The 13,708-nt window shown below is 43.0% G+C and overlaps 1 protein-coding gene and 1 long non-coding RNA gene across 2 annotated transcripts in view; one reads left to right on the plus strand and one right to left on the minus strand.

The window, feature by feature from the left end:
• LOC107224611 (transcription factor AP-2-epsilon) overlaps positions 1-13,708 on the minus strand; it is a 216,315-nt gene that overhangs the window by 190,846 nt on the left and 11,761 nt on the right. The window contains exon 3 of the mRNA XM_046735033.1: positions 11,444-11,511. The gene's annotated coding sequence lies outside the window, so the exon portion shown is untranslated. The remainder of the gene's footprint in view (positions 1-11,443; positions 11,512-13,708) is intronic.
• On the plus strand, positions 11,550-12,443 carry LOC124293611. The gene is made up of 3 exons (XR_006903491.1): positions 11,550-11,629; positions 11,839-11,944; positions 12,154-12,443. It is a non-coding gene; the product is annotated as an uncharacterized LOC124293611 (long non-coding RNA).

Below are 13,708 nucleotides of genomic sequence, written 5' to 3' on the forward strand. Positions count from 1 at the left end.
GTTCTTCGAAGAAAAAACAAATCAGAAAGCTCCACAAAATTTCATTCCCACGCGGTTACGCGGGAATTCACACTGTTATAATCGCAGGTAGCGAAAATTCTAGGCCGTGACTGAAAATGTGCAAAGTACGCGTGTAGCAAAACGAAGTATTCGCCAAGAGTTTTCGAACCTGCCAAAAATAGCCAAGTGTCAGAAATTTGTTATTCTTTTCAGGAATTACTCGCGGAATCGTTTTCAACGATCTTTCGCCGCTTCATATTTTGGGAATCCTCTTTCCACGCTACTCCATCGATAATTGTCTCACGTCTAGTGGTGGTTTCATATCACGCAAGAGGAGGGTCTATATGGGAGAAGCGGATAATCCGAAAGAAGAGAAAAAATCACACAGTGAAGGATAAATAAGGGATCAATACCGAAGTACCGTTGATCCACTTTGATCCCCATTGATTCGAAGGGCCACCTCTTCAAAATCCGTTCGGTTTTCAAAAAGCCTCGAGGCAGTCAGGTGTCCGAGTTTCCCCGGTCCTTTCAGTCCTCGTGGTCTCCTTTGCAGATAGTTTTTTCCCCAAAACGATGCGGTACATTCGGCCGAATTTGTGTGAGAAACGAAGAAAAGTGGAATGAAATAGAAGAGAAAAAATACACAGTTACCGCAGACGAAAATCACTCTATCCTAAGCGCGATCGTGAAAGGCTGCAACACAAAACTCGGCTCATTCTTTACTCTTCGATTCTTTCTATACCGGCGATCGAAAATCGATGGAACAAAAAAAGGGGAGCGATGAAGAAAAAAGTTGTTGACTTAAGCGCGTGGCGAATTCGGCTTTCCAAACATTTGCTACGACGGATTTTCCCGGATACTTCTCTGTGCAGACACACGCACACACACACACGCACCGAAGCATATTGCACATTATGTGGAAGCGTATACACGAGTGAAATATTGGCCCGAGGATCGATTGTTCGACGAGAAAATCGAACGACAGATACTTGGTAAAGTTTTTTTTTTTTTTTTTTTTCATTTCCTTTCACATTTTCATCCTCATTTTTTATTCCCGCGCGGCGTCGCAATTTCGGCCAAGAAATCTCCGGCGTTATTCGATCATCAAAGTTGTTTGGACTTTCGCTTTAAGCATATAATACACCCGACCAAAGTTAGGATAATGCTTCAGGCTAGGGATGGTTGGTATGATGTAAGGAATCGTCCTTACCGCGATACAATGCGAAAGCATACAACAACCCTGCAAGTCGATCAAGGAAGGAGCTGATAGTTGGAAAGTCCCTCTTCCAAAATCCTAATGAATTCGGAGAATCCCGTCACCCGTATACCCTGCATACATACGTACATACGTACATGTGAAAAATAAAAAAAAATAAATAAATAAAGAAGAATCCGTTGTACGTACAAACGACGCGTGTATATGCCACTGGTTATGCCCTTGCACAAATCCATTCGCGGAATCGCCCAGGGCGGGTTAATTTTCTCGAATAAGAGCTGAATTTTTTCATCATATAAAAGACGCTGTCGTGAAATTTATTTTTTCACGTCATGTCGTTCATTTTTGTATTTTTTTTTTTTTTTTTTTTTTCATTTTTATCGTAACCGTGTGCGTGCCCCTTGTTTTTTTCTTTTTTTTTTCACACGATTATGTACAATATACGAAACCGAGAAGTTGAAACAATGCAGAAATTTGAAAGCGTACGCGCCGTCTGCAGCAGGAACCGCGTTGTAAACTGTATTTGCATAACTGATTTACGTTTTCAGACACGAGTCGTGCCAAATTTCTCACGAAATATCAAAACTCGTGCATTTACGTATACCTGTACGTGTATAATACATATATATATATATATATGCGATACATATGTACTCTTTTCATATCTGATCTCTGCATTCTGAATCTGACACATGTACGTATGTACAACGTGTAAAATTCGCCGAAATCTTGCCAAAGGTTCCACGAATATCCTTGAGTCTTTGAAGTTGACGAAAGGAACTTTCCAAGAGGGTGGAGAAAAAAATACTTTTTACCCTGATATGCGAAACGGGCGTATCGATTCCCCAGATTTCTGTACATCGAGACCCTCGTCGCGTATTTCGGAATCCGGGGTAATTCTGCTGGTGCGTTGTCTCGATCGAGAATCGACGAGTAAATCGACTCGGGGACTGTAATATTCCACACGGAGATGACGCGCAAGTGAGGAATAATTTTTAAAAGAAATTGCGAAGCGAGTCTACGCTAACGAGCGTATAAGATGAACCTTGAGTCGCAGCAGGTTGGCGTGAATAAACCCAAGGCCTGGGTCAGCATCGGCAGCAGCAACGGCAGCAGCAGCGGCGACGTAGCGTGTTAATCGAGCATTTGAACGGGCATAAAGCAGCGTAAAACCATGTATTCCTCCCATAAAAATACCACTCTAAGAAAAAAAAACGGCCGCATGACCGCTCTCGGACGTCGGGGATATATTATCTCTGTAATACAGCTCTTAATTCGTTCGTTTCGTGATAAAACATTAGTTTCAAACTTGTCGAGCAGCCCCGGCGGACACCCACAGCGGGAACAAGCTCGGAAATCGGCGTTCAAAATTTATGCCTAAGTACCCAACCATGCGCCGCCGCAAGAAACATGCCTTACGATATTATTGCTATACGCTGCACTATATTACCTTTCCTCGATTCTAAACCTCCGCGTTCCTGCCCTACGCTCGTATCGTTATACCTCTACACGCATCTTCTCGTTTATCGTTTCGATATCGTTTGAATCGCCCGTGCTGCACGCTCCCTTTTGCTGAAAATAATATAACCTTTCCGCGATTTCGTATTACTTGAATCCGTACAGCCGAGAATCCGAACAACGACGGCGAAACCAATGAATACAGAACCGTCAACATCCTTTTTTTCTGGTAATTTCATCAGTTCACTATTGAATTGCGATTTTTTACACGTTTTCTTCACTTTTAAGCGAATCCTTCTGAATTGCGGTTACGTGCATTAAAATTAGAGTGTAAAACACGAAATAAAAATAAAAAAATGATTCAGTTTTTATTCAAAATTGTGACCATTGTATGATTTATAGCCAATGAGACATTATTTTCCATGTTTTAGGGCGATAAGAACACTTTGAGTGGATGAAGTCGTTCTGGATATGGATATGAAAAAGTTCTCTGTGAATTGCAAAATTATTCAAGTATGTAGGAAAAATATGATTTTCAAGGGTAGGCACCATCTTTGATTATTTCAACAGGTTAGTGGACAAGAAACCAAGTGTACATTGTATGTAGTTTTTATTCTTCGGATTTCTGGCATTGTTGACACCGCCTAACCGCAAAACAATGAAACGAATATGAGAACCGAAATTTAATTTGCCAAAAAATGGGGACGGGTAAAAATGAAGAAAGATCAAAAAATCCAAGTGCCGATATAATATCGAATTCTTACAGAAGCGGAGACTTAATTTATAGAATTTTGAAACGTTCAAAGTCGAAATATAGAGAAGTAAAAGCATATAAAGGTGAAAACATAGAACGCCGAATTCTAGAACCATCGTAATCCCTCTCTATAATATAGAATCCTGTGCAGAGATACTCGATTCAGCCGTTCTACGTTTTCACCTTTCGATATTCCGTCTTTCCGTATTTCTACTTTCAATATTTTCAATTTTCAACACTTGTACTTTCCACATGTTTAAATTCTACAAATAAGATTTTCACGTCTATTAAAAATTCGATATTCCGGTTCTTCCAAAAATGATTTTGACAAATCGACAAAGACTGGCTTCCCTGCATCGACAAAGAGACAAACATAATTACCGAAAAGTTTAACAATGCGCAACCGTCGTTGTCTCCGCCTCCCGTGTACGAAATGTGCGTAAAATCGTAGCACGTAGTTCAGGATATACATATTAATCCACACATGTACGCTCTAACAGGATTCTATCCGTATAGTGGTTTTAGTTTATCATCGAGGAGAGGCTCGCGTCTCTCATTAGTTGGTACGACGCCGCAGGCTGTGCGTGAGTTTAATTTGTGGCGAGTGTGCTCGTGCGTGTGCCCGGTGCGTGTGCGGCGTGGGCGGCACGCACGCTACATTCCAAAGTCCGAGAGGTCGAACCCGGGCGCCCATCGTACCCTGCACCATTGCCCGCCAAACTATCAGATAATGTGAAATACGCGCTTGTATATTACGCACTCGACAGAATTTTAATTTAAAGAAACAAAAAATTTTACGCCATTTTTCACGGAATGTACGAAAGCAGCTTGCCGCGGAAAACGAGTTTTTCTTTTTCTTCTTTATTTCTTTTCGCTTATGTCTCCGTCACGTTCCAAGGTACGCGAACTTACATCAATTGACGAACGTTGTTATATTTTTAGCCTGCATGGCAGCCCGGTTGCGATAAAACAGTTCGTGACGAGGCGTCCGCGAGCCGCGACCTGCCACCCTGCAGCATTTTACATACGGGGAGGATCGAGGAGGGCCTGTAAAGACCCCACTGAAAAATTTTCCTCCTATCTCAAACAATGCCAATATGTCGGTTTCGTGGGTCACTGCTCGTTCATGGATCTGGTATACAGACAAAGACCCGCACACGCACGTGTCACACACGCAGGGCCAAGAAGGGTCTCGGAAATTCGAGGGGCACGCCTATGCGGTGGATACGCAGGGTGAAATTTAGTGGAGAATAGGGCGTATCTCCCCCTCTCCCTCTCTCTCTCTCTCTCCCGACATCGTCCCTCCTTTACTACCGAACTCTTAGCCCAAGGCGAGGTTTACAACCCTCCTTGTGAATCGGGACGTGTGCGCATACATTTTCGAAATTCGCTTCGATCTCGTGTGCAGGGTGTGTGTATAGGTAGGTGGGTATAGGAAGGCGGTAGGTACCCACCACCCTGCACTACGCCGCTTTGGACAAGGCCTACGAGCCGGGTTGGCACAGAAACCGACCCCCTCCCTCCCCTCGGCCCCTTCGCAACTCGCTACTGTAGGTCCCGGATAGCGCCGGATCCCGGTTACAAAGGAGATTAGTAGGTGCAGGGCAACGGTCTATGCGATATCCACCAATCCGTGGCCTTTCGTGCCGTATTGTTGCGAACCAAGACGTCCGTTTGACGCACTCGTCGCTTGTACAACCTTTCGGACAAACTTGATCAAATAATTTATCCCGGTTCGAGATCTTGAGACAAGTTTTCAAAAAAGGGTCAACTACTTGAACGTTTCGTTGTCCATTTTCGGCACAAGGACTATTTCGAAGGACGACATACGCACAAGGCAGTCGATTTCGAACAAAAATGTAGAATCGAATTGAGAAACGTGTCGATTTCGTTGTAATTTATAGACGAATTGTTCCCGTGGTCGGTAATGCCGAAAATTTTTGCTTTTCACACCGTCCGAGTGAATCGAAAGATGCTTCAACGCGAGAGAGCAAAAAGAGGATATGATCGAGAGAAGTGAAGTACGATTAAAGGTTAAGGGGGACGTCGAGGACGCGATGAAACAAATTGAACCAGAATAATATTCACCAGTATTTCATCCTCGTTTTAACCCTTAAACATGGACCGCTCAGCAGGACATCCGGTCCACGCGTCCTCGTGGTCCCTAAACGTCTTCATGAGCGAGTGAGTCGGTTATATCCGAAAGGCGAGAGGGGCGAGGGAGAATAGGCGTCCGGTACACGGTCGGAGATATGCGGTTTTACCAAACGGTTGGCTAATTTATGTGAAGCTTGCGCTAGCCGCGGAGCTTAACCGCACCATCCTGCATCAGCTGGGGGTCCCTCAAGTTTGCGGACCTGCGAAGATCACACGGGACATAAATTGAAAGTAATGGTCAACTCGTTGCTCGACGCGTCTTGTATTGCCAACGCTCGCGCTTTATAATCGCGTGTGCAAAGAATGTTACTCAAACACGCAGGCGAATAATTCCTCGGTACTTCGTGAAGATATCCAGATGCGCCGATGCGTTTCAATTTATATTTTAGTAATTTTTATCCCGTATGGCGATACAGGATAAGCATTGGCTTCGGTCGTTGATGAATTTTCCTAACTTCGATCAACCTCGACATTTTCACATATCTTTTATTCGAAAAAAATAAGTCTTTCGAAAAATGTCGATCTGTTCTTCCCGAGAAACTGTCACGATGGTCTCGGCAATGGCTCGACGAAAAGTGTCAAATTTACACGATTAACTTACGTTCAAATGATGAGCGTGAAATAAATTGCAGTGTCCCATTTTTTTCCAACGTATGCTTCAAACGAAAACGATGAAAATTAGAAGAAGTCGAAGTAATCTTGACACATTTTTCTCGACGTTGACAAAAAATATTACCTACACAGATTGTACTGCAAATTTAAGTCCAAGCTTACGAGCTTGCAGGACAATCTTGCGTAAGATATATAATGGAATATGTCCGCAGGTTAATCTCGTTGCACAAAATTGAATACATGAACTGAAAAACGGGGAACATGCGAGCCCACGTGCATGATGGGAGAGGATCGAGATGGAATCTCGAAATGGAGAGTGGTAAGGAGAGAGAGATATCCGTCGGTGGTGTGGCGTGAGGTGTTGACGATCCTTCGAGACCGCGGGAGGTAGCCACCACCTACTGCGAGCTAAGAACTCTAAATTACGTGTGGACAAGGCTTTTTATGTCTTTATTGGTTATAGATGACGTACCTTAATTCTCAAAGAAAGTTTCACCGAACATTCCGACTACCAGTTAAACCAACGGTTTTTCAAATCGAGCTTGATCCTCGATTCTTACGGTATATAACGTACGGGAAAAAATTCTTTGTTTTTTGAATTTGTTCCCGAGAATCGAGGGAACGTGATCCCGACACCCTGCTGACGGAGAAAAGCGCTTCGGCGCGGCAGAATTTCGGGGCGAAACGAGGGTTGGTTTGTCTTTCTTGGGAGAGGGAAAACGACGCGACGATAACGCGATATCCTAACGTAGTTGAGTCATTTCCTGGTGACCGCGTAGTGGATCATGCCGGTCCCTGAAGGTCCCACAGGACGATTTTGTCAAAGGATCTCTATTCCGCGAGAAAGTATATTATACTATTTGGCCCGAGGCTAGGCGGGAATTGTGACGGCAGGGGTTCCATACCGCACAGTTTTCGGCTACGAGCGAGTCTTCTCATTTTTCTTGCACTCTCGCTAGCTTTTTTCTTTTCTTCTCACTTCCTCCTCGTTCCTTTTCTATTTCCTCTTCTTCCGGGGTGATCATGAACCTTGCCACTGTGTAGTTATCCTTTATGGTTTCGCTTTTTATAGACCGGTCCGTGTATACTCAACAGAATTGAGTACGGGTTTATACTCGCGCGGGGAAAATAGAAAACTAAATATATCCTACGGTCCGAGTTACATTTGCCGAATTGTAAACGGTTTTACTATACTAATTTTGCCATAAAACGCGCGTTACGATGAGAAAGAAACGGTGAGCATTGTTTCGCTCTCGAATGCAACCTCATCGTTGCAACTGCGCTTGTTATTATCCTACGGAAAATTTTATCACTGTACTTTAGAAATTAAGTGCCAGTTATCGTTGCATGAATTAATTTCGAACGACTTTGGTATTTATTTCTCGTGATTCTTTCTCCCGTGAAACTACAGTTCTTCCGAGTGTAGCCATTATTCACGTTTTATAGAAATTCTTCGTCTTTCCGAGCACCGCATAAACCTCGCATCATTTTTGCTCCAACTCCTTTTCTTTTCATTCTCGATATTTCATCTTCATCCTCGAGCGCACTTCGTCGAGTTTTATACAATACGGTTTGTATCGAGGGTTGAAAATATTCAGGTTTTAGATTTGAAATATTGAAAACGTCAGGCCTTTGAAATGATGGGCAGGCTTGCGCTGCAACGGACAGGAAAACTCCACCTCTAACGATCTGTTCCGCGTGTTCCCGGATATTCGCATATTTTTCATCGCGGTTAAAAATCCATGCGGAGTGAAGAGAGAGACGACGCTGATCGAACCGCACCCGACTGCCCATCATCGGAATACCTTGTTTGTATGTGCAATCGAGTGTGACTCGTGTGACGAATTTCGATGCCGTTGTCCTTAAGCTAAAATTTGGCAAAAAAAAAAAAAACTGTCATTTTATACGTACTCGACTTGGGAAAACAGCTTTCGAATATTCTGCACGAGTGTGCAAACAAAATTGCACCTCCCATACAAGAAACAGAATTTTCAAATTATATTTCGACTCGCCTCACTTTTAAAAATTCAAAAAGTGTTATTATTGTACAAAAAAAAAAAAAATAATAAATAAATAATAATTTTGCAAGTGTCAAGTTGTTGCACCGAATTTATCGGTCAGGATACACACCCCCGATATGGGGGTAGAAAAACGAAGAAAAAATTCGTTACAACAACGATCACGTGACACGGCGTAAGATCGAATGTACCTATACAATAGATAAGATGACAAACGTGATGCGGAGGTAAAAACGAAGCGGCCGATTTGGCCCTGAAGGATCTCTCAGCTGTTCGAAAAAATAATAATAACGAGAGGCAAAAACAATGGTTCCAATCACGCTGAGTAACAATGCGAATGGGGAAAGGAGGGAACAAAACGCAATTGCGTCTAAGGGCCCCCCATGACGACGGCGGGTCGCGTTGGCAAGGTTGGTAATTGGACGCGGGAGGCGAGTCCCTACGTGCCAAGTGCCCGACGCCCTTACTTTCTGGATATATACCGTCATTGTTTACACCCCCCGCTTCGAGTCGGGGATGCGGCCGATCTAACGCGGATTTCGCCCGGTTAACCACCTGTGGTTACAAGGCGGAGTTTCGTTTGACTTGATCGGGATCCGCGGGTTTACTCGACCGCGAAGTGCATTCGAGGATCACCTCGAGACACGTAAGGTTGGTGCATAAGGTAGATACGTGGAGGGCTTGTAAGGTTACCGTGGCGTAGGTATATTCGTTGGAAGAAAAACGGACTTAAAGTCGCCCGATGTAATTTACAATCTCTTAGTCGGCAATAAAGCCGGGGCACTGTCCATAAATTAATCGCATGTTGCTCGCGCCGTTGTGTGGATGCACGTACGTGCACGAGAAGCCTCTACCACCTGCTTACGGAAATCCTCGACTTTGCACGCGTCCGTTATACGGTGTAGATTCGCCTTTGGTAATGCTGAAATATGTACATGTACCCTTACACCGAGTTTATATACGCTCTTAGCGCGCACTTCACGTGCCATTGCGAACGCTCGTAAACGTTCCTTACGTCTGTGTTACCCTCCGCCTTTCTAAAAGACTCACTTTTATTCGCTGGTCGATCGCGTCGTTGGATACTCGATACTATCGACACTCGGTCAAAGTATTTTTTCAATTTTTACAATCAAAATTAAATCCAATCCAACGAGTGTTCCGACGGTACGAACGAAGAGGAAATTGGTCAAATTACCTTACACGTGGAACGAAAATGTTTTTCGATATTTCCTTTCTATCAAAATGTCTGCTGTATCACAGTACGAAAAGTATCGTTGCGATTTTCACATCATATTTGGGCAGTGAAATTATTTTGTAAAAATTGCTACACGATTTTTCAATTATTGTATTCCAAGAAATTATTTCTTCAATGTAATTTAGGTTACGTTAAACGCAACTGTGAACCATTTGACAAAAGTTGGGGGCATGAGACTGATGAAAAACATAATCTTCGAGTTACAGAGGCTTCGATTAGTCACAAAATAGGCTCCCAACATAGAAACCTAGGCAAGAGTTTTTGACCCAAAAAATTTGAGAAAAAGGGAAAGGAACCAAGGCTACGAAATTTTATATACACTGTACTTCTGCGAATTGATTTTTTTCAAAGAGCAAGAATCTTTCTCCGAAAGCCTCGCGCGTGACAAATTTCATATTTACTATTTTTCGCATTTCATTTTTTGTTTTAATTTTCTCAGAGTTAATAAAAGATGTCGCTGAAGATGGAGAAAAACGAAGGAACCTCGCGAAATTGCAACGTATATTACACGTACAGGATTTGCTTCCGTCGAAAGAAAAGTGCCACCTGCATTTTAGTGAGCGGAGGATTCACATGCCTCGTGGAGGACCGAATGTTCTAAAATCCAAAATCTAAGCCACGAATAGAAGCGTGAAGCCTCCGGTCCAGCTAATCTCGGGTATATACTTGAAATTCCAGGCATAACATCACGATCGCAATTCGGCTGGATACGTTTAAGAGCACGCGATCCTGAACGCGGAGCGTAGTACCGAATTGACGCGCTTTCCGACATTCCCGGAGCCCCGGGCACCGTTGACCTTTCAACCTCCGCCTCCGCTTCTCCTTCGTCTCCTTCTTCTGCTCCCTTTCCTTCGTCTCCGCCGTTGCCCCAGAGTCGACGAAAGCGTTGCAATTTCAAAGCGGTCGAAACCCAAAGCGACCCACGTATTTAGACGGTTCTTTTTTACGCGAATTCTCTTGAATTATAAGGATACATAGTCGGCCGAATACGTCTTGGGAAAACGAAAATTAGCATTCGGAGATTCTTTTGCAAGCCGAAATTCCCATGTATGTTTTCACACTAGGTAATATAGCCAGAAAACACGCGGAATTCCCCATTGTGTCAATTGATTTCAATTTATTCATTAATTTTCATCCAAGTTGGAAGAAAAATCAGATTTCATTTCCCACACTCCGCATATAACACGACGCGAAAATATACTATGCGATTAAAACGAATCCCGGCACACCTCGGCCGCAAAAAAAAAATTCTTTCGGCTGTGGTGAACGCAGCGCAAGAGAACAGGGCGAGCGAAATCTCTCTCCGATTCCCTCGGGCGAATTTCGCGACTTTATCCACTCGGAGAATCTTCAACGCCCAAGAGGAGATAGCCGATGGCGTTACCAGCGGCGCGTCTTTTTTACAGTCCAACTATACGACCCTCGGTCATTTTATTTTATTTCATTTCGTTAGCTTTTTTTCATCGCCGGTATGAATTCCGTCTTATTCGCGCAATCGGATCACCATGGAGCACACGAAGAGTTTTCTCCGGTGGTAATCATAATATATATATATCAAAATATATCATATATAATATATATCAAAATAACATAAAAATAACATAATCAAAATAACATCATACGTAACTCGTTCGTTGTGAAAAACATGCTAATTCCGTTTTCGAATATTACCTGTACCGTGGTGATCGATCGCATAGTGGAGGGACGTGTATATATTATATCGACGCCGACACAAGGTTCTTGGTCTTTTGCCTGACGGCGAGTAAAAGACTATTTGTACGGTAATTGAAAAAATATAACGAACAACTGCCGCAATTAAAGAATCAAGGGAAAATCCAATTACAGATTAGATATATGTCTTACAGGTTCATTACTTCCCGGGGAAAGAATAAAGGAAGAGATCTTTTCCCCTCTCTCGTCGACCCTATACAAACCACCACCCACCACTAATTAAAATAAAACATTTTTCTTACCCTGCTCGGCGTGGTTTAAAACTTATTCCCTTCTTTTCTTCTTCCATCGGTCGCGCGCTGGTCACGGACTGAAAAAAATAACAAGTACGATGGAAAAAGAAGAAGAGAAAATTATGGAAAAAAAAAACTGGCGGGGAGCTCAGAATAAGACGGGATAACCAGCTTTGAAGTGGATAGTATATATACGTACGTATATATGGTACCTATGTATAACAAGTACCTAGCTAAACTCTCCCCGTTCAGACATTAAATAAAAATGTCCCCCACAACTCCATTTTATTTTCCTCTCTCTATCTCATTTTTTGTTTTCACCTTCTACCTGTATTTATTTCTTTTTCGTCAACTCTTGTAATTAATTCACAAGTATAAACTTTTTATTTATCCTCATTTTACAGCTTTTATCCCCAGCAAAACTACGTTAACCTCCCTGGTTACAACATTAAGCAAGAAAAAACGTCAAGTGCACCGCGCGGATACTTTAAATTGAGCTTCCCTGACACGGTACGTAACTTTTATGTTGTTTAAAAGACAAATCCAACGCTCGATATTTTCACATATACGTCAGACGTGCAAGTGTCGAAGAATGAATAAGACCGCGATATGAATAAAATGAAAATAAATAAAAATCGGAATCGAAACTATACGTAAATCTTAATTTCACCGTGCCATATGTGGCAACTCGCGTTCACTATTTTTACGCTTTATTACAGTGATTTACTATGGTTACGCGAGGTATAGCTTATACGCGATCGGAGAGGGTCTCACCTTGCCTTCCGGGCAAACTTGTAAAAAATACATGGGGTGCACCAGCATCAGGCTCTCGGCTTGGGGATCTCCTGCCTGCCTGCCTGCCGCCCCAATCTCGGCACATGAGACGTATTCGATTTCAAAAACATTCACCATTCCGGTCCGTTCGCTCCGTATTTATATGTATATGAATACTGTACGTGTCTCTCCCCGGAAATTTTACTTGCAAAGGATCAATTCAAGATTTCGAGAATCAAATACTATATCGACATAAAACATACATTACGGGGAACCAGAACGATTTTATTCCGATTTTGTGTAACGATATATATCTATAAAAGAACATTTCAAGTATTCCCCATCGCTTCTGCAGCTGTATCACGTATGATATTTCTATTTCTTTTCCTACTTCGCGTTCGACTCGACGATCTCGGGATATAATTTTAGTGATGAAATTGATTACCGCAGGAATATATCCTTCAGCTTATGAATAGCAAGTTCGGATTCGGAGTGCTATTCCGTACGATATCTCAAGAGATGTAACAGAATCTTTGGAAAGTTGGAAGACGACGAAGAGAAGGAGGACATGCCCCCCTCATACGGTGTAAGTAGCTACGAGCTAGAATTTGCGATAATTTTGGCAGATAGTGGATGCCTGCACGTATATATGTATACATATATACATATACATAATATAACTAGGCAGTGTAAGGTAGAGTTTGAGCCGGTGTATAATAATCACCGACATCTTGTGAATATTCATGCGCGCGGAGAGCCGAAAATGATCTGTGGTTCTCTAAAGTATTAACATACTTGAATACTATTACTCGGGTGGCTATGTACGGTACGTATGCATGCATACATCCATAGATACACCGACGGGTACGTATATATACAATCCCGAGCCTCGGAGGCGCCGCACTGTATTCACGTCTCTAGACGACGGCGTCATCCTCGCACAAACACGCGGATAAGAGCCCTGCCACGGCCGAAGGAATCGGTAACGAACGCGTCATTTTTCACGCAATCAATGAATCCGTTCCTAAGATAACTTATTGAAAACCAAACGAAACAAATATCAGCGCATATATCACGGGGGGATTTTTAATGCCCCGCCTTGCCAGCATGGCATAACGACCATGTTAATCACCACAGAGGCCAGACCGGCCCATCTCCTAATGAGCTCGGTGCAAAGCAAACACGTCTATAGGTATACGGGTACTCGGTCATATGTGCGTGTGCACACACGCCTTTACACGCCGGCATGTACGTACGTATGTGCAGCTCACGCATGTTGCCGCGTATTAATACCTGTACAAACATCTGCGTTTACACCACCAGTGCGATATAGACTCGCTGGCTGTGCCGATACCATCCATGGTCATGCCCTCCTAGCACTGTGGCGAGGATGAAGAGAACTTGGAGCGAAAGGATCGACTCGGAGAGTAATTTTGAATAAGAGAGAAATACACGCGAGATGAGAACACAAGGCGGAATGAGAGAAATATGCTTACGGTA

The sequence above is a fragment of the Neodiprion lecontei genome, chromosome 3, assembly GCF_021901455.1.
Source record: "Neodiprion lecontei isolate iyNeoLeco1 chromosome 3, iyNeoLeco1.1, whole genome shotgun sequence".
Classification (NCBI taxonomy): domain Eukaryota; kingdom Metazoa; phylum Arthropoda; class Insecta; order Hymenoptera; family Diprionidae; genus Neodiprion; species Neodiprion lecontei.